The 22,237-nt window shown below is 42.5% G+C and overlaps 1 pseudogene; it reads left to right on the top strand.

Annotated features, from left to right (window-relative positions):
* Nucleotides 1-791: 791 nt before the first annotated feature.
* On the top strand, nt 792-4,630 carry LOC129476221 (sal-like protein 1; annotated as a pseudogene).
* The last annotated feature ends 17,607 nt before the right edge of the window (nt 4,631-22,237 follow it).

Genomic DNA, 22,237 nt, shown 5'->3' with positions numbered 1-22,237 from the left:
CTCTAATTTCTGTTTTCCTTTCCTGCTATATAAACTCCTAACTTTAGTCAGTTGAAGGGACAGATTTCAGACTTGTCTCCCATCTCTTGGTTGACATCATCTGCAATAAAGCCTTTTTTCCTGGACAACACTTGTCTCAGTAATTGGCTTTCTGTGTGATGAGCAACTGGACCTAGGCCGAACCTCTGATGTTTGGCAACAACATCATGAATGAATCTCAAAATAATTATGCTGCATGAATGAAGCCAGATGAAAAAGACTATATACTGTATGGTTCCATTTTTACAAAATTCTAAGCCATACAAATGGAAAGCCGTCAGTGGTTGCACGGGGATGGGAAGGTAGGAGGAAGGGATGGGATGGAGGGATGACAAAGGGACATAAGAAGACTTTTGGAGGTGATGCATATGTTCACTATCTTGATTCTTGTGATGGTTTCATCGGTGCATGCATATGCCAAAACTCATCATATTGTCTACATTTTAAATATGTGTAGTCTACTGAATAACAATTATAACTCAATAAAGTCATAGAAAAAAATTAAGCTGACAAGATTAAATAAAAAGTACTATGCAGGCCAGGCACAGTAGCTCACGCCTATAATCCCAGCACTTTGGGAGGCCAAGGGGGTGTGGATCACTTGAGGTCAGGAGTTCAAGACCAGCCTGGCCAGCATGGTGAAGCCTCCTCTCTACTAAAAATGCAAAAATTAGCAGGGCGTGGTGGTAAGCGCCTGTAGTCCCAACTACTGGGGAGACCAAGGCATGAGATTCACTTGAACCTGTGGAGACAGGGAAAAGGGTCAATCGAGTCTCCCCACTAAGAGCAAGGACACCCATATCTGTGGCCAGTGCTGTGCCAAGTTCTTTGAATTATCACATCTTCTGCTCCACAAGAAGAACTGTACTAAAAATCAATTAGCTTTATTTGTAAATGAAAATCCAGCCTCTCCACCCAAAACCTTCTCCCCCAGGCTCCCTCCCAATAATCCTGATGAACAAATGAATGAAACAGTTAACAAAACAGATCAAGTGGACTGCAGCGACCATTCAGAACACAACAGACTTGACAGGGAAGAGTCCATGGAGGTGGAGGCCCCAGTAGCTAACAAAAGTGGCAGCAGCACTTCCAGCCGCAGCCACAGCAGTATTGCTCCAAATGGCAGCAGCAGCAGCTCCCCCACAGGTACCTCAGCGATCACAACCTCTCTACCTCAACTTGGGGACCTGACAACACTGGGCAACTTCTCCGTGATCAACAGCAACGTCATCATCGAGAACCTCCAGGGCACCAAGTTGGTGGTGTCCCAGTTCTCCCAGGAAGTGTGGTGCAGCGGGGCTTCCCAGGGCAAGCTGGCCATCCCAGCCCTCGTGGAACAGCTCCTAGGTCTGCAGCAGCAGCAGCTCCACTAGCTGCAACTGATCGAATAGATTTGTCACCAAATATTGCTTTTGTCTTCTCAGAATGCAGACTTGCCAACATCTTCTCATCCTCCTCAAGGTACTTTACAAACATCTGCCAACCCCTTGTCCATGCTAAATTCCCATTTATCTCAGCAGCTGGCAGCAGCAGTTGGATTGGCACAGAGCCTTGCCAGCCAATGTGCCAGCATTAGTGGTGTGAAACAGCTACCCCAATCCAGCTGCTTCAGAGTAGTTCTGGCAACACCATCATTCCATCCAACAGCGGCTTTTCTCCCAATATGAACATATTGGTGGTGTCAGTTACCACCCCGTCCTCGGAAAAAGTGGCTTCAAGTGCTGCGGCCTCCCATGTCAGCAACCCAGCAGTCTCATCATCATCCTCACCAGCTTTTGCAATAAGCAGTTTATTAAGTCCTGCATCTAATCCACTTCTATATCAGTTGGCCCCTGCTAACTCAGTTTTCCCCAGCCCTTTGCCCAACATCGGAACAACTGCAGAGGATTTAGACTCCTTGTCTGCCTTGGCCCAGCGAAGAAAAAGCAAGCCACCAAATGTCACTGCCTTTGAAGTGAAAAGTACTTCCAGTGAGGCATTCTTCAAACACAAGTGCAGGTTCTGCACAAAGGTCTTTGAGAGCGACAGTGCCTTGCAGATCCACTTGCATTCCCATACTGGAAAGAGGCCGTTCAAGTACAACATCTGTGGGAACGGGTTCTGTACCAAGAAGAATATGAAAGCCCACTTTCAGTGCCACAAAGAGAAATACACCCATACCCAGATGAACCCTTATCCTGTGCCTGAGCATTTGGACAATATCCCCATGAGTACCGGCATCCCATATGGCGTGTCCATCACTCCACAGAAGCCAGTCACCAGCTGGTTAGACACCAAACCAGTCTTGGCTACTCTGACCACTTCAGTCAGCCTGCCATTGCCCCCAACCCTCCCAAGCCTCATACTCTTCATCAAGACGGAAGAGCCAGCCCCATCCCCATTAGCCATTCTGCCACCAGTCCCACAGGTTTAGTCAAAAGTGACTCCAGGGCCGCTGGGCTGGCCACAAGAAACCTAGGTGGGCTCCCAGAGGAAGCTGAAGGGTCCACTCTGCCACCCTCCAATGGCAAAAGCAAAGAGAGTGGTGTGGTCACCAACTAGGTACTGATGGCGAGCAGTAGTGCCCTGAGCTCCCCAGCAGCAGACTGGGACCCCCTAAGGAAGCACTACCACCTTCACCAACCCTTTGTTGCCTCTCATATCCAAGCAGTTCAAGGCCAAGTTTCCTTTAGGGGGACTCTTGGACTCAGCCCAGGCATCAGAGACATCCAAGCTTCAGTAACTGGTAGAAAACATTGACAAAAGGCTACTGACCCCAGTGAGTGCATCATCTGCCACCTGCTTCTCAGCTGTCAGAGCGCCTTGTAAATGCACTATCGGACGCACATTAGGGAGAGGCCTTTTAAGTGTAAGATCTGTGGCCAGGTTTTCATCACAGAAAGGAATCTTAAAACCCGCTACAGTGTCCATCGTGCTGTGCCCCTCCTCAGAGCCCAGCATTCCTGCCCCATCTGCCAGAAGTTGACAGATGAACGCTGTCATCCTGCAGCAGCACACTCGAATGCATATGGGAGGCCAGGTCTCCAACATCGCAGTCCCCAGCAGTTACTCTGAGTCCATGGAGTCTGACACAGGCTCCCTCTATGAGAAAAATTTTGATGACCTAGACAACTTCTCCAATGAAAAAATGGAAGACTGTCCTGAGGGCAGCTTCCCTGACATGCCCAAGTCTGCTGACGACTCCCAAGACAGCTTATCTTCTTCGCCTTTGCCCCTAGAGATGTCGAGCATCACTGCTTTGGAAAATCAGATGAAGATGATGAATGCCGGCCTAGGTGAGCAGCTGTGGGCTAGCCTGAAGTTGGTGGAGAATGGGTCCTTCGAGGACGATGTCCTGATCAACGATTCATCCTCAGTGGGTGATGACATGGAGAGCTAAAGTGCTGGCAGCCCAACCATCTCAGAGTCTACATCTTCCATGCAGGCTCTGTCCCCATCCAACAGCACCCAGGAGTTCCATAAGTCACCCAGCAAAGAGGAGAAACCACAGAGAGTGGTCCCAAGTGAGTTTGCCAACGGTTTGTCTTTCATTCCAGTGAATGGCGGGGCTTTGGATCTGACATCTAGTCACATAGAGAAAATCATCAAAGAAGATTCTTTGGGGACCCTCTTCCCTTTCAGAGACCAGGGTAAATTTAAAAACACTGCTTGCAACATTTGTGCCAAAACATTTGCTTGTCAGAGTGCCTTGGACATTCACTATAGAAATCATACCAAAGAGAGACCATTTATTTGCAGTTTGCAATTGTGGCTTTTCCACAAAGGGTAATTTGAAGCAGCACATGTTGACACATCAGATGCAAGATCTACCATCACAGCTCTTTGAGCCCAGTTCCAATCTTGGCCCCACTCAGAACTCTGTGGTGATTCCCGCCAACTCGTTGTCATCTCTCAGCAAAACGGAGATCAACGAATTTGTGCATATTTCTCCTCAGGACAGTAAGGACACCCCCACCAGTCACATCCCTTCTGGGCCTCTGTCTTTCTCTGCCGCATCCCCAGTTCTGCTCTTGGCTCTGCCCAGAACTCCCAAGCAGCACTACTGCAACACATGTGGCAAAACCTCCTCCTCGTTGAGTGCCTGGCAGAACTCACACTGGAGAGAAACCGTTTGCTTGCACTATTTGTGGAAGAGCTTTCACGACAAAAGGTACCCATGGGCACTCACATGTGGAATAGCACCCCTGTGTGACAGGATAGGCAGCTCTCTGGGGATGGGCCCATGACATTTCTAGGAGGCAATCCCATCAAGTTCACAGAAATGTTCCATAAGGATTTGGTGGCAAGATCAGGAAGTGGGGATCCTTCCGGCTTCTGGAATCAGAATGCAGCACCGCATTCCAATGGGTTGGCGATGAAGGGCAACGGGATCTCCGTCATTCAGAATGGTGGCATCCATCCAATTCCTGGAAGCCTCGACACTGGGAACAGCTCACCTGTTAGTGGGCTGACAGGAAATCTGGAGAAGCTCCAGAAATCAGAGCCCACTGCTTCTCTGGCCCGCCTGGGGAAAATGGCAAGCAATTAGAAGAGAACCAACTTCCCCTTCACCCGCTTCATGGAGGACAGCAAAGAGATCGTCACAAGTTAAAGCAGCTTGGGCTGGAAACATAGCATTCATTCCTGTTCAGAATACCACCTGTGGTGGCCTCCTACCCCTTGCCCCCATACCCCTTCCTTCTGGTTTCCCAGATCTATGAATTACAACATCATGAAGATATTCTTTTGTACCCTGTTCAACTTTGGAGTTCTAAGAAAGCTTATTTATTAGCGATATAACCTCGCTTTGCAAACGGAATGGAAGTACTAACTTTGGTCTTATGTATTTTGGACTAAATACTAATTAGCTATAGTGCTGTAAACTTGCTGTGATATGTATGGCAATTGCAAGTTGCCCTGCTAGGCAGTTGTAATCTGGCGTTAACTTATTTTTTATATCCAGTTTAATATGAATCTGGTGTTGATGCAATGCCTCAGTGATGCATCAGATCTCTAATAAAGTCTGTATATAAATGTACACTTTGATTCTGCTGGAAATTTTTATCATCAAACATATTGTCTAATCTTTCAAAACAGATTTAAGGAAAGGACTGAAAGTACAGACTGAACAGTGTGGTTGTTTGACAGGTTTTTTTTTTTTTATTTTTATTCAAAAAGTCAAACTTTTTTGTTTTGTAGATTTAACCATTTCCTTTTTGAATTGCTATTTGTATTGTGCTTTTTACATGAGTCATCTTCAATATTAATACATTTCTGTACAGTAATAAGCATGCAGAATTCTTTAGAGAAAACAAACAAGTGTTGTTTTGGTAGTTGAACTGAGACGTAACATTCTGACGTATGGGTATATATATGATAGAAAATGTGTGCTGGAATTTCACAAGGCTGCTAAGTATAGCATCTTGAACAACATTCAGTAGAGAAAATGTAAATGCTCTTGTATATAAATAAGAAATATCACTTTCATTCAAATGTGCATATGTTCCTTACAAGAGCAAATGCTTCTTGATCAAGAGAGCAGGAATAGTGCTTATTTTGTATTAGGTATGGAAGAAAAAAATGGACTGTTACATGTACTTTCATGGGAAGTTGAAAGGAAAGGGGAGGGGCTCAATTTCATTTAATACTTATTAACAACAGAGATACTGTAATTTTACTCAAGTAATAAAATACATTTTTTTTTTGCAACAGAAAGAAAAAGCCCTGTGCAGTTTCCAAAGGGAAGTTAAACTTGCAGGTTATAGAGATGTCAAAGCAAACCACAAAAATAATAAAATAAAATAAAAATAGGCCGGGCACTGTGGCTCACGCCTGTAATCCCAGCACTTTGGGAGGCTGAGGCGAGTGGATCACCTAAGGTCAGGAGTTCGAGACCAGCCTGGCCAATATGGTGAAACCCCGTCTCTATTAAAAATACAAAAATTAGCTGAGCATGGTGGCGCGAGCCTGTGATCCCAGCTACTCAGGAGGCTGAGGCAGGAGAAGCGCTTGAACCCGGGAGGCGGAGGTTGCAGTGAGCCGAGATTACACCACTGCACTCCAGCCTGGGCGACAGAGCGACTCCATCTGAAAATAAATAAATAAAAATAAAAATGGGGATGTCAAAGCAAAATTACATTCTAAAAATACACTGTTCTAAACTTCATCATAACTGGAGAAAAATGTAATCAGTATCTACACGGCAAGAGTGAAATGTAGTTCCGCATCTAGTAGGCACTGGTTCAATAAAACTGAAGTAAACCTCAGGTGGAGGCTTGGGCCTGTTCCTTCCTTTGCTGGTTCACTGGGCTAACATTGGTCTCTTCTGAACCCAAAATCAGTGTGTTCCTTAAGTCTCTTCGTTGATTCTCTACTCTCTCCAAGATTCTTTATGCTCAGGCTGTGATTAGCCCAAGGACAGGACTACGTTTCTCTCCCAAGCTCCCATCCTATATCACTACCTGGATGTTCCCATTCAGATGTCCTGAAATGACATTAAATGCAATATGTCCCCAGATCTGTTTCTTCTACAAAATTCCCCAGTTCCCAAGTTCTGCACACTCCAGTCTACTCTGTCCCCTGTTCCCAGGGGGTCATGATGAACTGGATGAAGATGGGGAGCTATACAGGACGATGCCTATCATTGAGCAACTACAGTGTCCACAGCACACCTGGAAGGCCATCTGTCACTTATGCCACCTAGATGACAGCCCTGGTGTCTTAAAATCTACCCCTCAGTCTGGGGACAGAATTGCCCACACACAAACTTTTCATCAAGTGAAACAGGACCTTCAATGTCTGCAAAGCACCAGCGGGGCTGTACCAGTTCATCACACAGGCTCCTAGAGACATTTCTAACATTTTTTTCCCAAGAGCTGGGGCACTCCTGGCCTTACCAACAAGGAGCCTGGCCTCTGCAGGGCAGTGGCCCAGAATACAGAGTCTGCCGCAGCCTGCAGTCCTGCAAGCACAGCCTTGGGGCTTCCAGGAGCTCTGTGAGTGTTAGGCTAATCCCTGAAGGGAGGGAAGAACAGAGGGAGGCCTCTCAGCCCACTGGTGAGGAGATTGGCCAGGGCAGCTGGCTTCATGGTGCATTTGGGTATACCCCAGCTAGGCCCACAGAAGGCACATTAATTTATTGATGTATAGGATGTATGCTCTATATTACCGAAGTAATTTATAGGTTGTAAAGCATACCATTTCATATATCGCTTCATCTTCACAAACACTAGTGAAGTTGGAATCATTACTGTGATTTTTCAAATGAGGAAACAGGCTCAGAGAAGTTCAATGGCTTGTCTCTATCACACAGCCTGATGGAGAGAAGTCACAAAAATACCTCTACCTCCTCACTGGCCGATATGCTGATGCTACATTTGGTTCCCATTTGTGAGTTAATTAAATAAGTTAATTATAAAGCATTTATAATTGCACTATCACAAGCAATGAAGAGAAGCTTTGGGGAGAAACTTGCCTTTCTAAATCTCTCTTTCTTTCTCTCTCTCTCTTTGCCCCTCCCTCCTTTACTTCCCACTGAAATACACAGCACAATTCGTTTCCTGCCCCAAAGTGCAGGAAACGAATTGTGTTATGAAGTGTTCTTAAATGCAAAGCAGATCTGAAGAAAAGGTTTGTTGGGTAGGGAAAAGGTTTGGTATGCACACAATGATACAGCTTCATGTTTATAACCACAATGCCTGAATTCCACCATCGAAAATTAAGGTCTTGGGATAAGAATTTTACACTGGCCCAATAATGTTATCTCCAGATTCAAAAATTGGTCTTAAAGGCCACATGTTTTCAGATAGTATCAATCCCACAAAGGTATGAAAGGGCTTATTTGTTTGTCAGCCTGAAAGTTAGTTGCAGAGAGAACTGGAAGGCCATGAGAGAAGGCTATAGCTGCCGGGAGGAAAGGAGAGTTCTAGACCTTGAATCCCAGCCCCAGGAGACCAGGCAGCACCACAGCGGTGGCAGGAGGCCATTGGATGCTGGGAGGCTCAGAGAGGAGAGACAGAGGAGGGATATAGGAAGACAGGCCTGCGTGGGGGCCACAGGCCAAGTGTCGTAGAGAACAGAGCCCACAACAGATCACCCTGAATTCAGGCTGAGGCTCAGTCACTTCTGCCTATGACACAGTCCTCCATCTCCACATCTGTTTCCATAAAGCTAAAATGAGGACAGTCAGTTAGATACTTATGAGGGTTATGTTGTGGGTGAAATAAGATGTTATGTGTGGAAGTCATCTGAAAATTGTCAGATGGTCTGGGCACATTGGCTCACGCCTGTAATCCCAGCACTTTGGGAGGCTGAGGCAGGCGGATCACCTGAGGTCGGGAGTTTGAGACCAGCCTGACCAACAAGGTAAAAGCCCATCTGTACTAAAAATATAAAAATTAGCCGGATGTGGTGGCAGGCGCCTGTAATCCCAGCTACTCGGGAGGCTGAGGCAGGAGAATCACTTGAACCCCCGAGGCGGAGGTTGCAGTGAGCCGAGATGGCACCATTCTACTCCAACCTGGGCGACAAGAGCAAGACTCTGTCTCAAAAAAAAAAGAAAGAAAAAAAGAAAACTTTCAGATGCTCTACAAACACACATAGAAATAGTTGAATGACAGGGGCTTGCCAGAAGCCCCGATCCCTGGTTGTGCCTGCATGCGTGCGTGCGTGCGTGTGTGTGTGTGTATGTGTGTGTTAGAGAGAGTGAGAGACAGAGAGAGAGAGAAAGAGAGAGAGAGAAACTTCCACAGGGACCTGCATGCCATTCATTCCACAAGGATATACAGAAGCTGACCCCTGGCCTGCTGGCCCAAGATGTCTGATGCTAGACAGTTCAGAGTGTAACTTTGCCTTCTGGTGTGAGACCACACAAACAGCACTGGGCCTTGCAGAAAATACCAACAGGCCCTTGGAGTCACAGTCTCAATAGTTCCAAACACTCGTGCAGTATGTCCTATGTACTCCAGTTTTAAAAATAGAGCCTTAACCTCTAAATTGGCTATACTAGACCCAGATTAAAGTGAGTGTTGTTTAGAATAAATACTTCAATCCTATCAGGATTGATAATATCTAACAGCAGCCGAGGTGCTATAGTCGCAGCACTCTGGGCCAAGGTGGGAGGACTGCTTGAGCCCAGGAGTTGGAGGTTACACTGAGCTATGATCTCACCACTGCACTCCAGCCTGGACAACAGAACAAGACCTTGTCTCTAATACACATACATACATATAAACAAGTGGGCCAGAGGCAGTGGCTCAGGTCTGTAATAACACTTTGGGAAGCTGAGGCGGGTGGATCACTTGAGGTCAGGATTTTGAGACCAGCCTGGACAACATGGCAAAACCCCATCTCTACTAAAAATACAAAAATTTTAGCCACAGGAGTGATGGCACATGCCTGTAATCCCAGCTACTCAGGAGGCTGAGGCCCAAGAATCGCTTGAACCCGGGAGGCAGAGGTTGCAGTAAGCCAAGATCACGCCACTGCACTCCAGCCTGGGCAACAGAGCCAGGCCCTGTCTCAAAAAAAAAAAAAAAAAAAAAAAAAAAAAAAAAAAAAAAAATGTGGTGTGTCAGAATGATGTTTAAATTTTGAGATAACATTATTGGAAGAGTGCAATAATGCATTTGCAAACAATTGTGAGATGAAGTAGCAGGTGGAAGAATCCTTGTTTGCTCATTTCTGCTTGCCAGCATAATTCCACAAAGCCCCTGACTCTGTGAGGATGTGCAGCTGGCCAGAAAGATGCTTTGAAGACAAAACAGGTTAGAGTACATGGCCCACCATGTCTCTTCCCTGAGTCACTATATTCCTTGAAAGATAAGTAACCTCAGTCCTTGCCTTCCCCCACACATAAGGTAATATCTGAAGGGGTTAGTGATTATGCTTCTGTAATCTGTAACCAGATGTACACTTATGCCCAAACCTAGAGGGGATTCTGCTTCAATGTAGCTTCTGAGCAAGTTTGATGTACTCATTAATACATAACCTACTGACATTGAAAAGGACACTGATTTGTTTCTAAATTATAAAGTTTTATGGATTGTCTTGTGCATAAAACATTTTAGTGGCCAGGTGCGGTGGCTCACACCTGTAATCCTAGCACTTTGGGAGACCGAGGCGGGCAGATCACTTGAGGTCAGGAGTTCAAAAGCAGCCTGGCCAACATGGTGAAACCCTGTCTCTACTAAAAACACAAAAGTTAGCTGAGCGTGGTGGCACATGCCTGTAGTCCCAGCAGGGTGTGACGGCCCACGCCTGTAATCCCAGCTACTCTGGGGGCTGAGGCAGGAGAATCGCTTGAACCCTGAAGGCAGAGGTTGCAGTGAGCCGAGATCGTGCCACTGCACTCCAGCCTGGGTGACAGATCCAGTCTCTGTCTCAAAAAATAATAAATTTTTTTAGCTTGTATGTTGTCATCTCTAGCCAATGATTGTAACTGCTGTATTGTAACCTCCAATGAAAAAGGACAACTCCAACTGAGAAATTCCCCTCCTTTCCCCTAAACTTTCTTATCAAAGCCTTCCAACTTGTAACAGACTCTTAACACCAGCTTTTTGCTGGTATGTCTTCCCAGGTCAATCCTCACATTTGGCTTCCAATAAACCTTTATGAAATTATTTCTGCCTCAACAGCCTTAATTTTGGTCAACACAATTATTATTAAACTGTCAAACAAAAAGAAGACTCCACTTTGTTACCAAAATCAAAATCAAGGGTTAAATTTGTGAGGGGAGTGGGGGAGGGGGGTAGCAGAGAGATCCAGCCACTCCTCTGAGATGCTGATGACGGTCACTGCTAGAGTCTGTACCTGCTGTACCTTTTGTAACCTCTATACCAGATGAAAACCAACCATGATATTCTGATATACTAGGAAATGCATATTTAGACTTCATCTCCAGTTCCTGGCACAGAGCTTCTAAAACCCTTTTAATTTCCTGAGTGATAGGAGTGGTGGAAGCATCTTTTGCTATAATATTTGGTCTTAGTCCCCGTTTCCTAACCCAAGACTCTTGGAATCTCTGGAGTGATATGTCTTCTGTATGCTAATAATATGACTGGTGGCTGAGAGTGCTAGGTAGCTTCAGGATGGGCTGGTCACTGGGAAACTATGGCAGGATTAGAGGGTTGGGACTTTCCTCCCCACTTGCAACCTCTAAGGAGTAGAGAGGGGCTAGAGATTGAGTTGATCACCAATGGTCAACGGTTTAATCCTAATGAAGCCTCCATAAGAACCCATAAAGCACCGAAAGACTTCCGGGGTTTTAATCCATTTCCCAACTATTTAACTTTGGGCAAGTTGCCTAAACTCTCTGTGCCTCAGTTTCACTCTCTGTAAAATGGGAAAATAAAGGCACCTTCCTGACAGTGTTGCTGTGGAGATGAAATGATTTAGCACAGGTAAAGTGTCTGTAACAGAGCCCAGCTGCCCATTAAGAGTTAGCTCTTACTATTAACCAAGGCCCTCGGGACAATGGCTTCCGCCACAGATAGACAGGGTTTGAGCCTTGAATTCATTATCCACTAGTTGAGTGACCTGGAAGCAAGGTCACATATCATCTCTGTTCCCCAGTTTCTTTATCTGTAAAACAGAGGTCACAATGGGGCCAGCAGCTCCTCAAAAGATATTGTGATAATTAAGTTAGAAAAGTCCTGAAAAGTAGTTAGCACATCCCCGGCACTAAATACCTGAACACCACCAAGACTGTTCATAATTAATTAGCTAAACTGATGCTACCTGGTGAGCCCAGTATCTCTTCTTGGATAAGTCAGTGCTGTTCCACTTGCCTGGTGTCTTCGTGGTTTTGTGTTGCTATAACAGAATACTTGAGACCGGGTAATTTATAAAGAAAGGGAATTTATTTCTTACACTTCTGGAGGCTAAGTTCAAGGTTGAGGGGGCACATCTGGTTAGGATGGTCTTGCTGGTGGGGACTCTCTGAGAGTCCTCAGGCAGTGCAGATATGTATCACATGGCAAGGGGGCTAAGTGTGCTAGTTCAGGTCTCTTTTCCTCTTTTTATAGGGCCACCAGTCCCACTCCCATGGTAACCCGTTAATTCATTAACCCATTAATCCATTCATGACGGCAGAGCCTTCATGACCCAATCACCTTTCAAAGGTCTTACCTCTCCACACTACCAAATTGGGAATTAAACTTCAACATAAATTTTGGAGGGGACAAATACTCAAACCATAGCAGTGACCTTGGGGAATTCACCTGTCCTCTCTGAGTCTCATTCAAATGCCCACGTTGGAGGACATCTGTGCATCTTAGCGATGTTTGCAATGTGCCTGGCTCCCAGCCATTCTTCAACAAGAGTTTTCTGAGAATCTGCTATGTGCCTGAGTGCTGTTCTAGGTGCTAGGGATACAACAGAGAAAAAAAAACCAACAAAGTCCCTGACTCACCCCAGAGGCTACAGTAAAACTCTGGGGCCCAGACCAAACTGGTAAAAGGTTAAGAATTCTTCCTGAACTCAGCATCCCAGATTTCCATGTGTAGACTATGATCAAGACCAGGTGGTAAAAATTTCTCCTTTCCAAGTTTGGATTAACAGGAGAAAACATTTGTATGAAGTTAATTCTCTGGGTTTGTGTGACTTTGATCATTTCTTACTGATACATCTCTCTCTCAAAGGGTAGCCACAATATTCTTTTGTCTCTGCCTTTTGTGTCATTTGTCATAAGAGGAAGAATCATAGGGTAAAATGCAGGCATATGTCCTATAAGCCTGTTGTTCAACCTCACAGACTGGTGAGTTTAAGTTCTCACCGGACCGGCTTCCATTTGAACCAACTTTGCTATGGGTCACCGATTTTTTTAAAAGATGAGATTTTTCTTCCATCTTATCTTGTGTCTTGAGAGCTTGGCTTGGATCCATTGAGAGCACATTCCCCCTGGTTTTTCTGCTGGGGTTGCAGGTTGTTGGGCTTGCATCTGTAGGTGGTGAGCTATCAGGATGGGGACCCAAGATACTTTGCCTAGCAACTGTGCCAACTCTCAGAGCTGAGTCTGCGTCTTTTCTCTTTGCTGCCTTATATGTGTTAGGCAAATTCCTATCCCAGTATTGCCTACCTGGTGTCACAGATTAGTGGGTTTGTGATTGAAGGTGTCTCACTTTTGTGGAAGATTGGAGTTTCCTTACCACTTGTGACAATGAATGTCTTCATATTCCATGTCTATCTTTGGGAGTGACCTATTTGGAATCACACGGGCAACATCATCTGCACCCATTTCAGGGATGTCTCTTTTGTCCATGGTAAAAAGTTAACTCTCAGCCTGGAAATTTGCCTCTGGGTCTTTCCATCAAAAGGCTTTATGGTTTCTGCCACATTTGGAGTAGGTGTATCCTTTCAGAGGTCCTATCCACTGATGGCCAGACACAGATCCTTTGGTTTGACATCTAAAATAATCTTTAGAGAGCTCTCATCCTAAATAAATATCCTCTTGGTACCTATGGAAAGGTCAGATGGAAAGAAGAAAAAAAGAAATGGGAGAGTGCATTTCTGAGAGCAAAAACTCCCTTAACAAGATTAGGAAGCAGAGATCAGACTTAGAATAAAAGTTAAGACTTACAAAAGACACTCAGGCAGGTGTGGGACTTACACAAACACTGATAGCCAGCAACTAGCTTTAACAAAGCCCCCCAACCTCTGACCCCCAAAAATACACAGCAAGGCTGTTTTACTGCCCCTTACTCTATAACCATCAGCTCCAGGCACTCCCATGCAATTCCCTTTGCGGATGCATTTTGGACCCCCATCACAAAGAAATCTGCACTTTAAAAAAACGTAAATAACAATTGCCCTGGGTTTCCAACAAAAAGCAAATGTGCCTTCTCACAGAAAATTTACAACCTTTCTCTGTCCCTTGGAGTTGTAAATCTTACCATATTTTAAAAATGTAAACATCCAGGCCTGAAGCGGTGGCTCACGTCTGAAATCCCAGCACTTTGAGAGGCCGAGGCAGATTGATCCCTTGAGCCCAGGAGTTCAAGACCAGCCTGGGCAACATAGCGAAAAGCCCATCTCTACAAAAAAATGCAAAATTAGCCGGGCACGGTGGGGTGCACCTGTGGTCCCAGCTACTTGGAGAGCTAAGGTGGGAGGATTGCTTGAGCCTGGAGCATAGAGGCTGTAGTGAGCCAAGATTGCACCACTGCACTCGAGCCTGGGTGACAGAGTGAGATCCTGTCTCAAAAAAAAAAAAAAGATAGATAGATAGATGATAGATAGATAGATAGATAGATAGATAGATAGATAGATAGATGATAGATAGATGATAGATAGATAGATGATAGATAGATGATAGATATAGATAGATAGATAGATGATAGATAGATAGATAGATAGATGATAGATAGATAGATGATGATAGATAGATGATAGATAGATAGATTAGATAGATAGATAGATAGATGATAGATAGATGATAGATAGATAGATAGATAGATGATAGATAGATAGATAGATAATAGATAGATAGATAGATGATAGATAGATAATAGCATAAAACATCCAAAGAGATCATTCTTGGCTAAAGCCAAGATCTGCAACCACCTGAGACTGAAGAGGGAGAAAGAGGCTTTTGAAAACAAATTGCTACCTGGCATTTCCAGAGAGTCCTTCAACCAAAACTTTGTCTATTGTCATCATAAAATTATTTATCATGGGCAAATGAAAGTCTCAAAAGTCTCTTTCACAAATAGTAAAATTAGCCCTCATTAAACAGGTAACCTTAATTTGCCCATCTGCCAAAAACACAATTTTGATCTGACTATTGTATATAAACTAGCGAGTTTTTTATTACTATGTTTGCCTGATGCATAGCTAAAAATTTTAAATGAAAGCTATAAGATCTCTATTTGCATTTGCCTGTACATTTGTACATTTGTCTATATATGTATGTATATATCTTATGTATATGTGGTATTTTCTACCTTGCAATAGTACTGTCAAAATTAACTCACAAAATCCTGTAAAAGAGCTCTGCTTTAATTGGTCTAAAATAAATTAAGCACTTATGTAAATTAAGTATTCCTAGAACTCTTAGAAAACTGGAATACAATCCAATTTTTTTTCAAATTCACGTAATCTGGGGTAATCTTTGGTAAATAAAGTTAGGTTAAGATTGCTGAGTTAAGATTTTTGGTTAGGCTGGGTGCAGTGGCTTGAACCTGTAATCCCAGTACTTTGGGAGGCTGAGGAGGGAGGATTGCTTGAGCCCAGGAGTTTGAGACCAGCCTGGGCAACCTAGTAAAATCCCATCAATACAAAAAATACAAAAATTAGCCAGGCGTGGTGGTGGGAGGCTAAGGTGAAAGGATCACCCGAGCCCAGGAAGGTCGAGGCTGCAGTGAGCCATAATTGTTCCACTGTACTCCAGCCTGCGTGACAGAGACGCTGCCTCAAAAACAAAACAAAATAAAACAAAACAAAAAGATTGTTGGTTAAATAAAAACAGCATGTCTTCAGAGTTGACAGCATTAAATATTATACAGACATGTGATTTTATTCTCTTGGGTTTACAAGTTAAATAATGTTACATTATCTGTACTAGGTGTTTAAGATTTAAAAATTATAAATTTAAGCTAAAAACCAAATGTACAATAAAAACAAATTGCTGGTGGGTGGAGCAGGAGGATCACTTGAGGCTAGAAGTTCAAGGCCAGCCTGGGCAACATGGTGAAACCCCCTCTCTACAAAAAATACAAAAATTAGCCAGGCGTGGTGGCATGTACCTGTAGCCCTAGTTACCTGGGAGCCTGAGGTGGAAGGATCACTTGAGCCCAGGAGGTGGAGATTGCAGTGAGCCATGATGGCACCATTGCATTCCAGCCTGAGCAACAGAGCGAGGACCCTGTCTCAAAAATAAATAAATAAATAAATTGCTTGTGTGTATGAAGTACACCAGTAAAAACAAATTTGGGGAGCCATGTGTTTAATTTTTCAGGTGCTTTGTTCTGTAATGTTTGATTCTTGCCTAATATACATGTGTTACAAAATTGGTCAGCAAGAAAAATAACTTAAGATGATGGCTAGCTTTGTTTAATGTCTCGTGAAATTTTCATGAACAATTCATGCATAATTGTTAATAACAAGTGAGTTAAATGAATGTAAATGGGCTAGAAGTTTATAAATGAACTTTCCAACAGTAGCTATGTTTTTATTTATTTATTTATTTATTTATTTATTTATTTATTTATTTTAAGACAGAGTCTCACTCTGTCACCCAGGCTGGAGTGCAGTGACACGATCTCAGATCACTGCAACCTGCACCTCCCGGGTTCAAGTGATTCTCCTGCCTCAGCCTCCTGAGTAGCTGGGACTACAGGCGCTCGCCACCAAGCCCAGCTGACTTTTTTGTATTTTTAGTAGAAACGGAGTTTCACCATGTTGGCCAGGCTAGTCTTGAACTCCTGACCTCAGGTCATCTGCCTGACCCGGCCTCCCAAAGTCTTGGGATTACAGGCATGAGCCACCACGCCCGGCCTATTACATGTTTTATAATATGTTTGCTTGAAAATGGTTCCAAAATCTTTTTGGTAACTTGAAACCCTAAAAGTATACTAAGTAACATTAAATGATAGATAATCATTGAATATCTAGATCATTAACAAATAATATAAAATACTGCAACATCAATTGCTAAACATAAGTTTAAATTCATCTACTTTTGGCTTTTTAATTTTTACAGAGATACTAAAGACATTGGGAACTGTTACTAAAAATATCCTGTGCCACGTCAAAAAATTATACTACAAGGAAGCATATATCTCTAGGAATTATGAAAGGGTGTATCCATAAATTTGCTAATCTACTACAAAATGTTGGTATGTGACAGTTTACACTTCCTTGCTTTCTAATTTTAATTGAGAATGAAGATTGCTAAGGGTTAAGAATTCTAATCAATATATTTAACTACTAGGAATAATAAGGACAAAGGAAAAATTTCTATATGCAAAGTGTGCAAGGAAAATAAGATGTGCTTTGGTAAGGAAAGGTCTGAGGTATGAAGGGTGCATTTTCGTTAAGGGAAAAGGAGAGTAATTTTGTTCTAGTTTAGGGGTTATTTAAATTTTGTTTCAAAATGAGAAAGGGGAAAATAAAGGACAAAAACTGAAATGGATATAAAATGTAAAGAAAGAGACAGAGAGACACAGAGAGAGGGAATCTTATCTCCTGTGGTCGAACAGGCCTTAACCTGTCATTTTAGCTTGTCATTTTAATGACAATTAAATTGTCGTCTATTTTATTTGAATGAGTTTATTATAAGAGTTTTTAAAATGAGATTTAATATCAATAATGTACCTATGCAAAGCTACAATTTGAATTTCTTTCTCTGTTAAAATGAAAAAATTGGATTATTGTAAGGGGGTTTTCTTTACCTATTGAGTAAGTAATAGAAAACAAAGATTCTGTGTCTTTTCAAATAATTTCAAACATACAATTAGATAAAAGGAACAAGTTTTAGTGTTTGAATACGCATTAGGGTGACTATAGTTAACAATCTATTGTATATTTCAAAAACAGCTAGAAGTGGCCAGGCATGGTGGCTCACGCTTATAATCCCAGCACTTTAGAAGGCTGATGCGGGAGGATCGCTTGAACCCAGGAGTTCAAGACCATCCTGGGCAATATAGCAAGACCTCATGTCTACAAATAATTTAAAAAGTTAGCTAGGCATGGTGGCATATGCCTGTGGTCCCAACTACTCAGGAGGCTGACATGGGAGGATCACTTGAGCCTGGGCAGTTGAAGCTGCAGTGAGCCGTGATGGCACCATTGCACTCCAGATTGGGCAACAGATCAAGACGCTGTGTTAAGAAAAAAAAAAAAAGGCTAGAAGAGAAGATTTGAAATATTCCTAACACAAAGAAATGATAAATGTTTGACATGATAGATGTCCTAAGTACCCTGACTTGAACTAAGTATGCATGTATCAAAATATCACCTGTGCCCCCTAAATATGTGCAGTTATTATGTATCAATAAAAAATTTTAAAAATAGTTTTCTGTGCTTCATATTGTCTTTATCAAGCCTTTGATTACTTAATGAAATGGAATTTTCTCAATATTGAAAGAGCTAAGCAATTTTTTATACATACGTTACTTTCTATATTTGCCTTTGAAATCTTTTATTGTCATTTTGGTTTAAATAGATAACTAACTATTGTCCCATAGTGTTCTTGATCTTATATAATCAGGTGTTCAAACCTTTTGACATTTTTTTTACAGACTTCCACAAATGAAATTCTAAATGAAATCCTTTTTTGCCTCAAACTGACTGAGATTTTCCAGAGGACCCCTGTAAAATCTCAAAGGACTTGTTCTATCACCTTGTAAAAGAGAGACACTAAACTAATTAGATGTATTTGATATGTTAAATTATATGGGAATCATTGTGAAATATGAACTAATGCTTAACCTTCTTTAGGTTGTATTTGTAAATATCTATGTTATTAATGTAAGTGTTTCAGGCCGGGCGTGGTGGCCTGTAATTCCAACACTTTGGGAGGCCCAGACAAGAGGATCACTTGAGGCCAGGAGTTCGACCAGCCTGGGCCACATAGTAAGACCTACGTCTCTATGAAAAATTAAAACATATGTATATATAAGTGTTTCAGAAATTGTATAATATTCCTAAAAATTTGTCAATGTCTTTACTGTCTATATGTTCTGCTATATTAGTCATAATTCCAGATATTATGTTAAAATCCAAATTTCATCATCAATTGCATTATAATGAGTTAGATCTTTAACCATGGCTATTTTAAGTATTTTGTCATTCACAGACAATTATTATTTTGGTTTTTATCTGATAGCTTTTACAATCACCTGTAAGCAAAAAACAAAAGTGCTCCATCTTCAAAAGGATTCAAACAAAAGACTCTGACAAGTATTCCAAAGTACGGGTTTCCAATAACCTTAAGATCATACCACTGAACTTGGCCAGGCACTGTAGCTCACACCTGTTATCCCAGCACTTTGGAAGGCTGAGGTGAGCAGATCACTTCAGGCCAGGAGTTCGAGACCAGCTGGGCAACATGGTGAAACCCTGTCTCTACTAAAACTACAAAAATTATCCGGACATGGTGGCAGGCGCCTGTAATCCCATCTGCTCCAGAGGCTGAGGCAAGAGAATCGCTTGAACCCAGGAGGCGGAGGTTGCAGTGAGCCAAGAATGCGCCACTCCACTCTAGCATGGGCGACAGAGCAAGACTCCATTAAAAAAAAAAAAAAAAAAAAAAAAAAAAATCTGAGTAAAAATCCCCAGAACTCAGGTTTAAAAAAAACAAAATTCTCATGACTTTATAAAGCTGCTAACCCAAGATCAAACGGGACAAAAATTAATTACATGGCTCTGAATAAACTGATGAAGATGATTATAATTTTTATGACTTTCTTTTTGAAACATTGTAGGTTCTTTAGTGTTTTGTTTTCCAGATTTAAGAAAACCCTTTTTCTCTTTTCTCTTAAACTATTTATAACTTACAACAATTTGTTAGATTATACCTTTGTAAGTGAAAATAAAATATTAATTTTTCTCCCTGTCTCATCCTTCCAGAATTCAGAAACTCTTATTAAATATTATTTTCATGGTAATATAGTTATTTGCATAAGTTCAATAAGAATCTGTTCTTAAAACAGGACAAAATTAGAAACACTGGTTATATTACCAAGGATTTGAATGGAATGTCATATTTAAGAATAAGGAACATAGAATCAGATAAGACCAAACAGATATAAGGAACTAAGGTTGACTTTATGGAGCTAATGCTTACAAAGCCCTCTTGGAACACCGGTTTGGTACCTGACTTACAGGATCCCTCTTCTTACAGATGAATAAGGCAGGCCACTTCCTGACAGGTCCAAGAATCTTAAAATATATTGGAAAACTTGCCAATATATTGGCAAGTATATTGGTGGCTCATGCGTGTAATCCCAGCACTTTGGGAGGCCGAGGCAGGTGGATCACCTGAGGTCAGGAGTTTGAAACGACCAGCCTAGCCAACATGGTGAAACCCCATCTCTACTAAAAATACAAAATTAACCGAGCATGGTGGCAGATGCCTGTAATCCCAGCTACTCGGGAGGCTGAGGCAGGAGGATTGCTTGAACCTGGGAGGCGGAGGTTGCAGTGAGCTGAGATCACGCCATTGCACTCCAGCCTAGGCAACAAGAGTGAAAATCTGTCTCCAAATATATATATATTTGGTGCCACACACCTGTAATCCCAGCACTTTGGGAAGCCAAGGCTGGCAGATCACTTGAGCTCAAGAATTCAAGACCAGCCTGGGCAACATGACAAAGCCCATCTCTACCAAAAATACAAAAATAAGCCGGGCATGGTGGCGCGTGCCTGTGGTCCCAGCTACTTTGGAGGCTGAGGTGGGAGAATCACTTGAGCCCAGGAGGCGGAGGCTGCAGTGAGCCAAGATTGCACCACCGCACTCTAGCCTGGGTGACAGAGTGAGACCTTACCTCAATCAATCAATCAATGAAAGACTAATCTGAGATTCGTTATTAAAAGATCCAGCAAAGCAGACTTAAAAGAGTCTATATGGTCAGTCACTATTCTTGCTGCACTTATGCACTTATCAGGCCAAGTTTAATGAGACAAGACTTACTTTGTAAGCAAATTAGTCTTCCTTTGATGATCTTTGATAGAAATGAGAGTGATTATAGAGAGAAAAATTCTGTTCCTGTGAGAAACTATAGCACACCCTTGTGGGTTGTCAAATTCTAGCCATGTTCACGATCTTTGAACATTTTGTTTTGTTCTGTCTTTTTACCTCTTTGTAAACTGGATCCTGATATTCTGTGCTTTTTGTCAGTAATTAACATTTCTAATTATTCTCTCACCCCCTCTGACTTGATGCCACTGAAAACTAAGATCTGACTGCCCCGGTCCTTATTGGGACTATCTAAAAAGCCCTGCAAGCTGAAGCTGGATCCGTTCATGCTCTGCTCTGAGAAAAATCCATGACTGTGACACTGCAAATCAGGAAAATCAGTGGATTGCCACTACCTACTCCCACTCTATCATCTAAAGATGCTTCCGGTCCAACAACTAAAAGCCTTGAATGACTGCCCTCTGGACTAAAAATCTGGGTGTAAAGTTTTTCTAACCATCAACCTTTGTTTTTGTTTTGTTTCCACAGACATGCCACTTCATACATGCCTATTTTTAGGCAGTTAGGGGGAAGTAAAGAGCTTTTCCTGCATCTGCTGGTTGTCAGTGGTCTTTAGCACAAAATAATGTATATGCCAAAGAGGCATATTTTGTAGTGGCATATTCTGGTACCCTTCAAAACTTTAATAACTGTGCAGGGGGAAATCCCACACGAGAGATTTCTCATGTTCTAGCAGTACTCACCCTCCAGTTTCTCTCCCACTTGTAACAGTATTTTCATTTCAGAGGCCAACTCTATTTGACTTTATTGGGCATTCGGATTAAAATCTGGTGGAAGATGAAGCTGTTTGAGAGAGAACCAGAATCCTTGGATGGCTCAGCCAGAAGCCATGGGGGCTCAGGACAGAAACTCTGCAAATATCAGGGTACTGAGACTTCCTGCTTTTGTTGCTGATGTTGGAAGATAAAATACAGGGACTGAAGGCTGTTAGCTTTAAGATTTCCCTAGTCTAGATATCTCACTCAACAAATGAGGAAACTGAAGCACATATGATGTATAAAGCTTGCTCAATGTCACATAACCAGTTCTGTGGCCAAACTGAGGTTCCAGAGCTATTTTCTTTTTTTCTTTCTTTCTTTTCTTTCTTTCTTTCTTTCTTCTTTTTATTTCTTTCTTTCTCTTTCTTTCTTCTTTTTATTTCTTTCTTTCTCTTTCTTTCTTCTCTCTTTCTTTTTCTTTTTTTTTTTTTTTTTGAGACAGAGTCTCACTATGTCACCCAGGCCAGAGTGCAGTGGTGCAATATCAGCTCACTGCAAACTCCTCCCAGGCTCAAGCAATTCTCATCCCTCAACCTTCCAAGTAACTGGGATTACAGGCACACACCACTGTGCTAGCTAATTTTTGTATTTTTAGTAGAGATGGGGTTTCACCATGTTGGCCAGACTGGTCTCAAACTCCTGGCTTCAAGTGATCCGCCCACCTTGGCCTCCCAAAGTGCTGGGATTACAGGCATGAGTCACCATGCCCAGCCCCAAGAACTATTTTCAAACAATCTTAAGGATTCTTTAAATCCTGTACTCTTAC

Source organism: Symphalangus syndactylus, chromosome X, assembly GCF_028878055.3.
Source record: "Symphalangus syndactylus isolate Jambi chromosome X, NHGRI_mSymSyn1-v2.1_pri, whole genome shotgun sequence".
NCBI lineage: Eukaryota > Metazoa > Chordata > Mammalia > Primates > Hylobatidae > Symphalangus > Symphalangus syndactylus.
This window is presented reverse-complemented; position numbering and strand designations above follow the sequence as displayed.